Consider the following 16,603-nt stretch of genomic DNA (forward strand, 5'->3'; position numbering starts at 1 on the left):
CTGCCTATCCGGGCATCTCTGATAAAGTAAGAGATCCCAGTTTAAAATTAATCAATTATGTCTAAGGTAAGAGTACGGTTCACCAAGTGTCACGTTAAGGGTTTGCTTAAGTGTCATGCAAAAATGTCAAACCTCTAGCTCGTTTAATTCAGCCACAGTTTGGCTGAGTCAATATTCGTATGTCAAAATAATATAATTGTATACAGTTTGATTACAAATTTATTTATTCAGTTATTTTCTCCTTCCCAACATGGTTAGACATAGACCAGTATATGCTGGCCATTTTGAAGTTGGCCTATAAAAATGAAATCATTCATATCTCATAACTAAAATAAAAATCAGTCTATATTTTATAAATTAACATACAATATTGCTAAACTAACGATTAAGACTAAAAAATACAAACTAGTGTATGCAGACAAACTAGACAGACATTAAAAAAACCTGAATAATATTCAGCTCTATTAAACTCTATGTTGCTTATATAGAATTGAAATGGACTTCAAATACCTGGTGTCCCACGAAGAGGTTTAAACGTATGTTTTTATATTACTTGCCCATTTATGCGCCGAACATTTTCAAACTCTACACAATTCGTTAAATAGGTTTTTAAAATATCCTGTGCAAATTTTAGCTCTATAGCAATTTTTAAAACAAAATGTTGGCATTTTGAAAAATTATACTTTAAAAACAGTATTTTTGGTTTTGTAAAATTATGTATTGTCATATTCTACAGAAATAAAGCATTTCAATCACAAAAATAGAACATAGTCTATTACAAAACCTACAGTTAAACTCTACAATTATTCGAACTTTAACCATCCACAGCTACACAATGCTAACAACGCTTAATAAATAAATCGTAAGCAAAGAAATTCTGCGGTATCCGGAGTTCCTCTTCATTTTATCTTTTTAATTCCTCATCATTATTGAAGCTACGATTATAAACTTGTTGCTTTAACTAACTCTATGAAATAAAATCACACACAGTTAAATCTGGAGATCAGGGTGGCCAGTCTAAAAAAAAATCACTTCCAAGACCAATCCAACGGCCATGAAGGTTGTCATTTAGTAATCGCTTGACAGAATTTGCGAAATGAGGAGGAACACCGTCTTGTTGGAAGATTTCTTGATCAATTTCTGGAACCGTAAAATGAGAGAAGACTTATTCATTTAAAATCTTTTCATAAGTATTCCCAATCATTGTACTGTCTGAAATGTCGTAAGATAGAACCACATTACAACTGACAGCTGCCCAAACAGAAATGCTTTTTGATTTGAGAAGTTCAAGAATGTGTGGATTACCGCTGTTGTTATAATTACGAATATGCCTATTTACAGCTCGTCTAAAATCAATTTGAGTATGCCAATTATGATCTAGATGTAACTCAATGATACGAAAACAAAATTCCACTCTCCTGTCTAGATCATCATCAAAAAGATTATGGACTAAGTAATTTTGTTTTTTTTTTTTTATTATTCTCTGTACTTTGGAACGACAGTTCAACATTAGTGATTTCAGTTTACCTACAAAGCGAAACATTGATGCTCACTCATACTAGTACTTATCTTTTCTCATTTGATCCTCTAGAGTACTTTTCTACGACACTTCCAGTTCCACAAGATTTTTCCACATAGTTATTGTTGGATTGCTAGGTGGTTCAACTCCTGGGAAGACAACCTGAAATTTTCTAATTTCTTCTTTAATGTTGCCAAAAGCAATTATAGTCCACACACAACATTTCACTTTTTCTCTAACTTCAATATCAGTAAAACTGTAATCGAGGAGGTTAGGTTATGTTTTTATAGCACAAGCAATATTCTTCAATCAAACAGCTGTTTTCAAATATGAGCGTAATTGAACAGCTGTTCTTTAAAACTGCAACGCAGTAATCAAATCAGTTTATTCAAGAAGTAATTTTTCATAGGAAAGAAAATGTTAAAACTTTATAATATGTCTCTATTTTGTTTTACAATTGCTAGAGAGCTGAATATTTTCACGGAATATTTTTAAAACCTACTTTATTAATTGTGTAGAGTTTGAAAATGTTCGGCGCATAAATGGGCATATAATATAAACACAAACGTTTAATCCTATTCGTGGGACACTCTGTATATAGATCAGTTTGTTCTCAAGATAATGTGCGGACAGACAGATATACAGAAATAAAGGTTTTTCAGACCGTCTATTTGATAAGCTTCGCTGACGTTCCGCCAAAGAATAGTGCTTTTGAAGATATAAGAGTTTTCATAAATATTAAACGAGTATGAAAGCTGATAATGAAATGGATAAAAAAATTAGTTTTTTAATAATTAACTAAAATTACCACTGCATTAGCTGACTAATAGGATCAAGGTTTTAAGTACTTTGAAGCAAACCGTGACAAAAATATTACAATTGGAAATCGTCTGATATTGCCGGGGCTCCATTCATTTCGGGCTCAGATTGCTTGGATACCTGGATAAACTCATCAATGCGGATCAAATCTGCAGTTTACGCTCTCTTTGTATTCAATCAGCAGCGCTCTCTTTGTCAACAGAATTTTAATTTGGAAATTTAATCATACGGTAAAAACTGTGGACAAACATACAGTCTGAAAGATTAGTTGTTTCGCTCACAATACACATTGAGAGTTTCGGACAGAGTGTATTGTTAGTTAGAGGTACAACTAATTATAATAGGGTTATACACTATTAGTGTTTATCTCCTAATAGCTTAATATTAATTTAAAACCAATGTGTTAGAAAATTATGCTGCACAAAAACTCGTATATTTTATTTATTGAGGAATAATAATCGCTTAATAAAATATTACCTATACTGAAAATTGTACACTTTGTAAGCAATTTTATTAATAATTGTTTGTAACTACAAATATCCTAGGTAACAAATAAATTATTTGTAAATTTAAAATTATGGTGTAAAAATTCATAACATTACGTTGATGCTGAGGATTAACGGTGCCTTGACATTCGTACACTATTAGTGAAAAGGGTAGTAAAGGCTTATAGGGTTTTAGAAAAAAAGACACAAAAAATGAATTATTATTAGCATTAAAACCCCCTTCAAGTGTTACCTGGAACAAAGAGGAGCAAACTAAGATTTCAACACACTGAATAAAAATTTGGAGACAAATTGAAACCAAACTTAATTATTAAAAATACGAATGCATCTTGCAACAAGATATTTTGAGAACAAGTTGACCACGTGTTGTTAAATACGGTGTAATCGCGTTCCTGGTGTTACATTTCTTTATGAAAGTTTGAAAAAGTTTCAAAATTAAATTATATTAGTTTTATAGGGAGTAAAGTGTCTTATTTTTCTTTGATTTTACTCATCTTTTTATTATAAAACTTAATTATCCTTATGTCTACAATTAATCTATCTTGTATTGCATACTGAAGAACTACAAAATATAACACATTATTATATTTTATTCCATTGTTATTTATCTTTATATACTTTAATTTTTATTCTCGTATGAAGACCATAATGAATAAATTATTTCGTAAGCAATCAAGACACAAATCATGCTTTTTATAATTATATTGCTCAAAACTGTTGTATCTATAATCCTGATAATAATTTCATCACGAAACAAATATTTGACTTTTTCTCGTGAACCCGTAATGGTGGGTATGACCCCATATGTAGACAAAAGATATTGGTAGCCGTGTAATGAAACGTAAACCTCCAAAGCTGCGGAATGTTGTCGTCCGTGGCCCAAACTTTGGCCGTCAATTCTCAACAAACCCCGCGGCTTGCCCCACATTAAAACATCGAGGTAATAACTCACCGACTGCTCAGATTATTGGTTTCCATATTCAATGTTATAGTGCTGTGATTTTGTCCGTTATACGAGGCCATCTAAGCTTGAAAATAGGCCATGTACGAGCAAATATTTCTTTTACCGCCAAAATGATGAGGCTTTTGCCATCTATATTCTGTAGTTTTCTAGAAAGTATTAATAATATTATAATTATGATTTTTTTTCCTGCTACTTACAAAAACGACTTCTAGGACTTTCAAAACCGATGTACTTATGATTCTATTACAGTTAATCAGTGAGTAAATAAAACAAATCGTATTTTGTAATACAACAGTTTGGTAAGCATAAAATATGCCCTGCCATTGGTTATGGAAATAAATAATACGTCTCCTTTATATGCCATTAATGTACTAATGGCTTATACTGAATTTGATTTTCTAGAAGAACTAATTCTGGCAAGCTTAGGACTTGGGACTTGGAACGTAAAGGGGTTTTGGGCTCACACCAGTGGAGAGTTCAGACTTGGAACCGCCTTATGACACATCTTATTAATTTAAAAATCTTTTTAAAGCTGTAATTCATAACAAGAATTCTAATAAGTATTTAGCTCACAAAATTGTTAAAAATAATAAAATACTAACGTAGAGTTATATAAATTATTGATGTATCAGCAAGTATGTATAGCTTGTTATAATATTTTATTTATATTTTGCTTAATATGATATATTTTTATCTGTAGAAGAATGAAGGCAGAAATAAGTTTCTGCATCGGCAAAAGACTCTAAACTTTATTGGTTTTAAATTTAATAGTCTGTTTACTGATTGGTGTTGTGCCTTCCACCTAGGCCACTAAAATACTAATCCTTACTTAAGAAGTAAATTCTCAATCGATACTCTTGAATAACGCATCCGATCACAGTTCAACTTAATGCCAGAACAATTTAGTGCCAGAACAAAACGGTACTAGCAATTGTCTTACGCTTGTTTATAAACTCTTCGCAAAACTTCATGTTTAAATTGCTTTACAGTTTGTAAATACAGACCTATAGATAAAATAATCTTGCTATACATAAGTTAGCACTAAATTTTGTTCAATGTATCATTTTTTAAATCGATTTTATTTTTAATAAATCCAAAGCACAATCGATTGAATCGATAAGCAAATCTTCGGTACAACTCAAGGTATGCAATATGCAAAACTAATTACACAGTTCTGTCTAGCCAAGTTCAGTCAAGCGAGGCAACTTCCAGTAACTAGTAATCGGTTTATGATTGATTACTAATACTGTACGGTTTCTAATATTAACCTGGAATAAAATAATATAAAATAAAAATTTATAGTACAGTCCAGTGAAACACCGATTTAAAAAGATTTAAAGTGTTTTATTACTTTTTCACAATTTTAGTTTTTTGGGTTCATTATTTTTTTAATCTTCCCATTATAATGTGCACATGATGAGACAGTCAGTACATTTATATATCTGGATTACACCGCATGGCAGCTTGGTAAACCAGACGCAGACGAAATGATGGAAAGAGTTTCTTTTTAAGATCTTGTTAGACTTAGACTCCAGATTCCAGGAGTCAAGTTTGTGACAGTTCAGATTTCAGACACTAAAATAAGCGGAACTAAATTAAACGTCTGTTCATAGTGTTCTATCATACGATATGATGAAAATTAAGACGGAAACGTAAAATATAATAACTAGTATGTAGACGGAAACGGTTAGCATAGACATACAAGTCCAAGGACCGAAGGCCAATTTGTATGGTATAAGTACACATCCTCATTTTCTTGAAATATAGGACATTTTCCTAAATAATAAATAGATCGTTAGCCACGCCAAAAGAATGTGAGAGTATGAAGAAGTAAAAAAATTATATTTTCAGATCACATCGTTTATGCTTGAAACCATTAAACCACTAACCGTTAGACACAAACGAAATAAGCTACTGTCGGTATGACTGTAATAAAACTATTAATTATACGGGCTGTCAGATTTAAGTGGGATTGGATAGGAAACATAATTTATGAACAAATGAGCATTTCATACTTTTAACCCTTTTGATACCGTCCGATTCCGACCTCCACCAAAACTAAAGTGGCTGCTGATTAATTATTTTTAGTAAAATTTTATCTCGGCTCCCAGCATAAAACATAGACTACACAAAGACACACACAGGAACTTACACTTAAAAGTAGTTAACATTAAAATTTCCGGTTACATTAACCCAGGCGTTAGGAAGATGTACTAAAAGAACTACCAAAGAACCACTAGTAGATAGGACTTTGTAAAAATATGTTGCAATATATATTTAACTTCCTTAAATATAACAACCCCACACAACTGAAAATTTTTTTTAGATAAAACTGTCATATCGAGATTAGATCAGCTATAATGTACATTTATAGGCAGTAAACAGATATAAAAGAATGTTGAACGATCTCATTTAAGGTAACGAAAGTCTTTAGAAAACCAACTGCAACTTTACCCTGTTGCCTGAAAACATACACATAGTTTTTTTCTGAACCTATTGGAACATATATAAAATGTTTCAAGTCTCCGTGACTTTTGTAACAGAATTTATTGCACTGAGTTACATGCATACAGAAAATTGCACAATTTTGAGAACGGGATGTCGGGTTTTGAAACATTAATGACAAATAATATTACGTCATATAATAGCATAATATATTTTATGATGAGCTGGATATATTAAGGAACCGGCATACACTGGTAGGTTGAATAATAATCGGTGTTTTTAGTAAAAAGTAATATTAATTCTTTTACACACAGAAGTACATCAAGTGCGGGCAGTGTACTTTATGTATATTCCAAAGGGACCTGTCAGCTCTCCCCCAAATATAACCTCTACAGTCAATAGCCTATTATAGGATGCTTCCTATATTGTTTAATTATTTATAGGAATATTTATATTTTATTAAGAGAATGGTAAGTTTATATAATAAGTGAATTGTAAGATTGTGATCCTTCCAGCAGTGCTGAATTTCTTGTTGATTCGGGTTCGAGGAATGCCTAGAAGCTTCCTTTTGTCTCTAGGTATTGAGCATTAGTTACAGGTCTGGGTTGGATAGATACCATCCAGTTCGACATTGTGTTTGCTCAATTTTGATTGGCCAATGTTAGGTTGATTAGATGGTAGGAGGCACTTCTAGATCCTTCCGGTGGATTCAAGCAGGTTTTCATGGGAGTCTTTTGCTGGGTGCTCAGAGAGAGAAGTTCGTTTAGAAGTGATAGCCTACTCTTGCCGTATAGATTTTTCGGTAGGAAGGTTGAGTTTTAAGATCAAAATTTAAAGTTTGTATTTTCAATTAAGTAATATATAACAGTTATTTGTGTTTGTTAGTGAAGTCTTCAGGAGAGGTGTAAGGTACTGTGAAAGTTAGAATTTAACATTTAAATAGAAAATTGCTTGATGATATTTTCCTGTTCAAGTTGGTTAAATCAGGAATAGCCTACTGATAAAGAAAATTTATTTTATTTTCTGAGATTCTATATATATTTTTACAAGTTCCTAAATTTAATATTCAAAGCCAAGCAGATAATTCTGGATAATTCAATGATCTTGTAAATTGGAAATTTACAGGAAATAAGTACTTTGTAAATGATACAACCTTGAGTTTAACTGATTGGACATTGTCTTTGTTCATATATTAATTATTAATATTACCTTAATTTGTTTGATTTTTATTTCGAGAATAAGTCTTATTTTATTATTTGTTTCATTTTATATTTGAAAATTATTTTATTTTTAAATTTTAATGAAGATTTTTATTTTGACTTTATAAAATATTAGCACTGAGAACTTGAAGGACACAATTATTGAATAATTTTATTCATTTTTAATTTTAAGGCTGGACATGTGAACGTTGATGGCTTATAAATACTAAATAGTGAGAATAAATTAAATGTAAAAAAGATAGCTAGGCGTTGATCTATTTTTGGTGTTGACTTTTAATTAAAAAATTTCTATTAATTTAAACTGAGTTTAATCATTGAATTCCATTGGAACTTGTGCTTGTTAAAATAAAGGGTTATTAGTTTACAACCCACTAGATCGCTCATATACTAAAGCAAAAATAGTTGTAATTGGTTTATAGAAATTAACCTTCCTATATACACGTTAAATAATTGCGCCACTCTGCTGGTATAATTGAGCGGTTGATGGGAAGCAGTTTTGAACAGTTATTTGTATTTATGTGAACTTTTAAAGGAAGACATTAAATTAATTGATAAATTAATTTTAATTAAAAAATTTCTGTGAGGAATAAACAGTAATATAGAGTGACATTTTGTGAACGGTACTGAACTTTAATTAGTGAACGATGTCGCTGAAAGTGGACCTACTTAGTAAAGAAGAACTGTTGTTTGAAGTTAAACTTAGGGGTGTTGATCCTAAACCAGGTTCTGTGGTATTCGAATTGAGAAAAAGATTAAGACAACTTATTAAGTTAGAGGTAGTACCCAATGTTGTACATCTTAAAGGGAAAATCAATTATAAGGACGAAATAGAAAGCGTTAAGGAGCAATTAGATGTATTGAGTGAACGTCTAGAAGAAAGCCTAGAATTAAAAAAATACATTGGACATTTTAAGGTGTGAGTCAATTACATTTTCACTGTCATTTCTTCTTGTTAGGTTAAAATTTAAACCTTTGTTTAAAAGATTCATTTCATCTTCGGTAATTGTTGATATAGAAAGTAACATTCAATATTTAGATGAGATTACAAAGACTGCCATAAGATCCGACATATACTCTACCTTTTCCAAGAATCTAAAAGAAAAACGATCCTCACATTTACATAACACAAAATACAATAGAACAATAAAATGTCTTAAACAGAAGAATGTATTTTATTTTAAGGCTGACAAAAGTAATACTATTGTCATTATGAACAAAGAAGAATATCATAAAAGAGTTAAACAAATTTTAGACACTGGACAATATAATATCCTTCAAAAAAATCCAATCCAAAAGTACAATAAATCAGTATCAGAAACCTTAAAAAACTGTAAAAATTTAATTAACAACCAATTATATAGAAAACTTATAGTTCCTAATCCTACCATTCCAAAATTACACTGTCTCCCAAAAATACACACAAGCCTGGGAATGGAATGCGACCAATAGTGTCATGTATAAACTCCCCCTTTAGAAAGTTTTCCTTCATTTTCCATCAAGAACAGATACGATTTTATAGAATCAATTAAAGACATTGTTCTATATGAAGATGAATATCTCGTTTCTTTTGATGTAACATCGCTTTATCCTAATGTACCAATTAAGGTTACAATTAAAATAATTACAGATTGGCTAACTTCTCAAAATTTACAAAAGGAAATAATTGATGAATATTCCCGTATGATAAATTTATGTATGAATCAGAGCACATTCCAATATAGAGAATCTTACTACACCCAAATTGATGGAACGGTTATGGGAAATCCTCTCTCATGTTTTATTGCCAATATTTTTATGAGCTATTTTGAAACTACAGCCAAATCTAAAATGACATATTTCTCAAGAAAATGGATACGATACGTCGATGATATTTTTGCAATATTTAATAAAAATGAAAACATACAAGATTTTATCACAACTCTAAATTCGTTTTACCCTACTATTAAATTTACATATGAAATTGAACAAAACAATAGTATCCCATTTTTAGACGTATTAGTTATTAGAAATGAAACAAAATTTGAATTTGATATCTACAGGAAACCAACTCATACAGATAGGTTCATCATCAATGAATCTAACCATCTATCTGCACAAAAAAGAGCAACATTTAATTCAATGATTTATAGACTGTTAAATACACCACTTTCAACAGAAAACTACAAGAAAGAACTAAATTAGATCAAATCTATTGCTATGTTCAATGGTTACACTACACAACTCATTGACTATATACTAAAAAAAGCTTTAAAAAGAAGAAGTAGAAAAGATAAGACAACATTAAGACCACCTCAAGACACAAAACATGAATTTATTTGCACAACATACAGCACTTTTTCAAACCAAATATGCAAAACTTTTAAAAAGCATACAAATAAAACTGTCACTCACAGAACAAGCAACAAATTATCCCAAATTTTAGGAAACCCTAAGGACAAAATTTCAAATGATAGTAAATCGGGAATTTATGAAATTGGATGCGATGACTGTGACAAAATTGATATTGGACAAACAAAAAGAACAATAAAAACACGATTTAAAGAGCATTTATCACACACAAAATATGGAAGAATTGACAAATCTGCTGTAGCCAAGCACTGCATTGAATCAGAACACAGAACATCAATTACAAATCTAAAATTAATAAAAGAAATAACAAAACCAATGAACTTGAATGCTTGGGAAACACTATACATAAACAAAATAAAGAAAAACTCATGAACAATGAAGAGGGCCCTATTGAAAATTCCAATCTTCTTTCTTCTCAATTTATTAAAAAATTAAACTCTAGTCAAATATAATTTTTCATACTGGCTGAAATATTTCCAAACTTTTTGTATTTACATTTTTACACCATATGTTATTTTAATATTAATTATAACAAACAATGTGTAAATATTTATTTGTGGAGTTGCCTTAAGATAAAACCTTTGGTTTCGAAAGGCCTCGTCCAAAAAATAAACAATTTGGAAAAAGTAGTGTTTTTATTAACATTTAGTAATATTTAAAGAATTTTCCAATTGCTCCAAGAGTCTACAATAAATGATGTTATTTAAAAATTAAACTTATGTAGTAAAATAAACAAAATAAATTGCAGAAAACCTGCATTATGTTTGACATTGGCTTTGTTTGTCTTGCTAGAGTCTTTACGTAAATTTGCTTATTGGAACAAACGAAAGAGTTAAAAGATAAAAAAACCGTAGAGAATAAAGGTGATGGATAGCCTAGTTAGTTTATAATTCTAGTCTAAATCAAATGAAAGCAAAAGATAATAAGAGACAACATACACATAAAGGTGTGTGTGTGTGTGTGTGTGTGTGTGTGTGTGTGCGCGCGCGCGCGTGCGTGCGTGCGTGCGTGCGCGCGCGCGCGTGTGTGTGTGTGTGTGTGTGTGTGTGTGTGTGTGTGTGTGTGTGTGTGTGTGTGTGTGTGTGTGTGTGTGTGTGTGTGTGTGTGTGTGTGTGTGTGTGTGTGTAACTTTTTGAAACCTAATACGAAAGAGAAAAGTAATGTATTTTTTAAATAAATGGGCGCTCGCGATCACCACCAAAATGAATGTCTTGGTCTATTAAATCAGCATTTGTAAGTGAAGCTTAGTTACAACCAACCCATTATTTAATTTAGTATCTCCTTGAGACAGAGGCGACGGAAATGTCATCCACGTTCCCCTACCGTGTCCTCGGTTTGAGTTGAATTGAAGCCACCACTCGTATTATCCGATATCTTTAATAAAAGTGTTGGTTAAGATTAGGAATAAAAGAGATTAAGTAGCCATTCGCTCATTTTTGTGGTAAATTTTACGTTTATTTCTAAATATATACAAAAACTGGAAACTTGAAGAATCTTTAGCTTTAATAAACGAGTCACTTTGTCATACACTTGATGTCCGGATATCTGTGAGGATTCTGGATACTTCCCGTATTGTGCATTCTGACGGCAAATATCCAAAATCCTGTAATTCCGTTAATAATAATAATAAATCCCTTTAAATAAACAGTATTATTATATTCAATCCTATAAAGGAACAGACGAAAAACTCACACAACAAAAATAAACAGTAAATTGCATGATCAGGTATCGCCCAGCTTTTGTACGATATGTTTTGCTTGGTTATAATTTAAAAGAAAACCCATGGATAGAGATTATACTTAGATTTGTTTATTTATATTTTGTTAAAAATGTGATTAAACCATAGTAACGTTCAACATATATGTATTTAGAAACTTCACCATTTGAATTAGTGTCAGCTTATAATACCATGCCAATGATATGAACATATAAGAAGCTACTGTAAGGTTGTCTTTCGTTTAGGCTCATCCACTTCGGTAATTAACAGTCTATTAGTTAGAATTCTGTTCTTTGGAAATATTAGTTTTATATTTGAATTTTATAAAAATAACACATGTACCCTTTAGTCGTTGTAGACAGCGTCCAAATATTTTAAACAGAGTAAAGTTCACTATAAATGTATCACTTCATCATATTCATTCAAACTGCAGCAGCGCCATCAATACACATTACGGAGAGAATTGACATCGGCGACATCTGATGAGTGTTATGAGAACTAATGTACAATACGTGATCTGACCTTATAAACTTATTGTAACAAATATCAACAGATACAGACCTTATTACGTTTGAAGTAGACCTATAGTACACTGTTATCTGTAAAAATTACGTTGATTATTTAATGCTAAACAGTAAAAAATGTTTTAAAAGTTTACTTTTTAAATCTAACTGGTCTTTAATAAACACATCTGAGTTCGGTTGCGGTAATTTTATTCTTTATTATAGTTTTATTTTTTTTTAAGGAAGTATTCATGTTGAGACAGGTTAAATCAATATGGTTTTTGTTACTAAATTAATTATGCTCGGAAACTGAAAAACGTTATTAAAAAATAAGCTTTTGTGTTAAAAGCATACAATTTACATTGATGTTATAATTGTACCAAATTAGTTTTTCCCAAATGGTAAATATGACAGAATTTGCGGCAACTGTTGTCCAAGAACAATATCGTAGTTCTGTGTGAGGCGGGAAGTGTATGTTTCCTGGTAACAAAGGGAAATCGGAAGTGAGCTTTGTTACCAGCTGATTATTCTCTTCACTGAAAACATTGTCGTTTTATTGTATCAAGTGTCAAAATTCTATTTAACAATACTTTCAGCATTATTTTTGTACAATGTGAAACATTTTTTTATGTAATAATGTACTCGCACCTATTTTTGATATTATTATAAACATCTGCATGAAATATTTACTATATCGTTTTGTAATGCAATATAAACAAAATCGACGCTAATTTCAGGAAAAAAAATATTTTATAGCCAACAATTCCTGTAATTTCCATCACGCTTGACGTACCTTACGTGGACGTACAATACGATATTGATTTACGTTCTTAAGATACAAGGTAATTGCACAATACAACACAAATTGGATTTTATTTATAAGTCGAAAGAAAGGCCCCGCGTTACTGGGCACCTTATATTCGTATATTGCTCAACACCTAGTTTTATGAGGAGATATACGATTTGTATTCTATCAGATATTCTTCCAAAGGAAAGGTTTAGTAGCATAGTTTAATGTCCTAAACTGGCTGGGATAATACTCGAAGAAGGAGGGAAGGTCTCGATCTTCAACTGAGTACGCTGTAACACTGTGACAACTGAAAAATTCTGTATATCTGTGTCTGAAGATACGAAACATCGGCGAAACAGCTTCAACAGGTCAGAGTATCTAATTTTTCTTCACGGCGCTTTTCCAAGGGAGCCGAAGTTGCAAAGCAAATGGGTGGTGCCCACTATGCTATAGCAGCCAACTAAGTGGTATGGGCCATCGTGTTTTAAGGGAAAACCCTCAGTAACTCTGAGGAGTAGATCTGCACTCAGATTACAAAGAAACCCCTATCTAGCGAGCAAGATGACTACTTGCACGATCAGGCAAAGAAGGTTTCATTCCCCAGCTAGCATGAGTTACGGATGCTGGGGTTGCGTCAAGACGTGTTGACGAAGTGTACCGCACTGATGTACCTGTGCAAGTTCAAACTTTTCTTGTTTCTCGGTCTTTAGAGATATCCCAGAATGTTTAATCGGTTTGTCATCCGTTGGCGACGGCTGTTACTCTCTCAATTTGTAAAATGAGAAAGTCCAAGTAGGGACGCTAGGTCGCCGAATTCTTGATAGCATTTCGAGAATTCTGTGTCTCGTCAATCCCACGAAGAACCGCGAGGATCACGGACGGATTATCATGAGGACGGTTTTTGTCTTTCAGAACTTCTTATCTAGGAAAGTTTTAGTAGTAGACTTTAATCTCCTACACTCGTCTCATATTTTTTCAATATATATTCAATGATTTTGAGTGTTTCTGGAACTGGTACACTAGTGAAGAGGCTTCCTACGTCAAACCTAACTATTGGTGTCAGCCAGTTCCAGAACTTTTAACTACTCAATGAATTTTAAAGAGCCCTACAAGTCGAGTCAGGATATCCAATAAAACTTGTATATTGCTTTATACGGTGAATTCCTGGAACTAACTATTGGCCGTAGACCAATTCCAGACTTGTGGCTTTTTGAAGGCCATTCATGTGTGGGATTTTGGAATACTTTTTTCAGGTTATTTTTATTTCTTGTGTTATTTTGATACGAACTTGTCTGAAAATGTTATTTGTGTTTTAATACCGAAATCCTACTATTATTTCAAATATTCTAACGCCAATAACAAAGTATAAGACTAGTACACAAGTGTATTGCTTCAATTAAAACATAACTGTAACGTTTGCTTGCTATTAAATAAATCGAAATTCATAAAGGTAATTAATTACCTATGAGCACTTATTTATAATTCGACAAATAAATATAGAATAGATCATTGACAATTATTCACGCAAGGTGCTTAACCAAAATAAATGGCTGTGAAAAATATCAGAATCTGCTTGTTGTATCATTCTTTCTTGGCTGTATTTAATTTTCAACTCAACCCTTGAATGAATGAATGTGAATCTTGTGTTGTGAATGAGGAACGAATCTTTTGTTGGTTTACAGTGTTATTATTGTTAGAGATTTAAGTCCGACATTCACAAATCCTAATAGTGTGCATTGTATACTATTGTTAAATATTCCAATATTGGCAAGGTAGTTCTGATAGTTTAAATAAAGCGCATTTGTAGCTAACCAAATATGTTTGCGTGACCTCCATACAAAAAAATTATAAGTACCTACATTTGGCTGTCAAAATTGTATGAAAACAATAAAATGCGTTTAAAACAAGTAAAATTAAAAGGAAGGTTTTTTAACTGTAAATTTAAAACAGAACAAAAACTCGGGCAAAGTTTGACCCCAACATGTTACCACACAAATATCTGGATTGTGATTGAAAACCGAGCCGTTATTTAATCTGCTCAACCTACTCCATCACCGAGTTCTCGCCAATTGATGGGCACACAACACCACCTGTCGCTGTTAAGCTTTTGTTGTCTGCACACAAAATGATCTCTTTTGTCTGATTGTTGTAAGCTGCAAACATTTCTAAGTCATTGACTTTAATTGTGTAATAAATCACCAAATAAATCGTTTATAATTATTTTCACAAAACAGTTATAATACAAGAACGGTTATTTTTATTTGAAAATAGAAAGTATATTCAAATGGGTCAACCAGTTCAAATTCAGCAATAATACTATTGATCTAATTAAAAGTAATCTATATATTAAATTCAATTTCCTTTATAATTTAAAACGAACATTCCTTTTTATATAATTAAAACACCCAACATGTTAAACCTTTTTGCTTACAACCTAAAACTGTATACAACCAATTTAATTGAAATATTTTCCCCTTAATAAATATATTTATTTTTTACTTAAATACTACCAACATAATAGTGAAGATTGAGCTTTTATTAGTTTACCTACGTACCTATATAACTACCAAAATTGTTACAAACAGTTGAAAATACTTTCATTAAAAGATTTTCATGACTGCAGAAGTCCTCCATGACAATCTAAGGACGAGAGAACGTGACACTGGCTTCTTGTCGCTAATCACTTTAAGCCTGAGATGTTCCTTGAATTCCTACAACACTGAGAAGTTTCTTTTTTTTCGAATAGTAACGTATTCATCTCTCCTTTAACAGCTTTATAAATAAAGTACTATAATATGTAGTTATAGTTTACTGAAAATATTTTAAAAAGTAGTCTTGTAAGATGGCCACTTATAAAGTTGAGATATAGAAACAGGAATATTAAGATAGATACGAGGCTTTTGTTTATTAAATTACTATTTTTTTATTATTTACTGAATTCAAAATCAGTGTCAATGCCGGTTAATATTTGATTTATGTCAGATTTATCTGAAAATTTTAATATTTTCCACAATGTATGTTATTCTTTCAAGAACAACCAAACTGAAGTATAAAATGTAAGCCTGTACTGCTGTACAGTCCTGCAGCTATATTCATGTATGTGACATGATCAAACAACGTACGTATGAGACAATATTAACAGAATAATATTTATAAGTAGCTTATCTATAGTTATGTAAAATTTGTAATTTTTAATTTTACAGAATTTCGAAACTGTTTTTGAAGAAAGTTTATTGTAATTCAATTGTGTTATAGATATTACTCAAGAGATCATTTTTTATAGTGCAGTTGATTCAAAGGTTAGTACGAACCTCATTTTCAGAAAAAAAAACGGACCATTCTACAAGAAATGGCAGCCCCATTTACAATAGTTTTCAATCACCCTGTATATTGAAATGGAGAAGGGGGGATTAAGGAAAGGATTCTTTGTAGCTTATCACACCCGCCCAAAGAGTGGGGTACGGGAATGGATACCACCACTAATGTAGCTCATCACGCCCATCAAACTTGCTGGAGAAAGAGAACTTGCTTATACAGTGTGGTTTCCCACTGGAACTGTCATTAGAAGTGTGCGGGACTGTTGTAACAGATACTTTGTAACCACAAACCAAAAGTACCCGTTATTGGTTTCTGTTACAAGTACTTTTATGATACCGATACTTTAGACACTTACCGCCGTTCATGGTACAAAGTACTCGGGCTCGTTCAGCAGTAACAACAACTGGCCAGTACCGTAGTTACAATTGTTGTACATGTTAACTAGTTTATTTT

Source organism: Homalodisca vitripennis, chromosome 3 (assembly GCF_021130785.1).
Source record: "Homalodisca vitripennis isolate AUS2020 chromosome 3, UT_GWSS_2.1, whole genome shotgun sequence".
NCBI lineage: Eukaryota > Metazoa > Arthropoda > Insecta > Hemiptera > Cicadellidae > Homalodisca > Homalodisca vitripennis.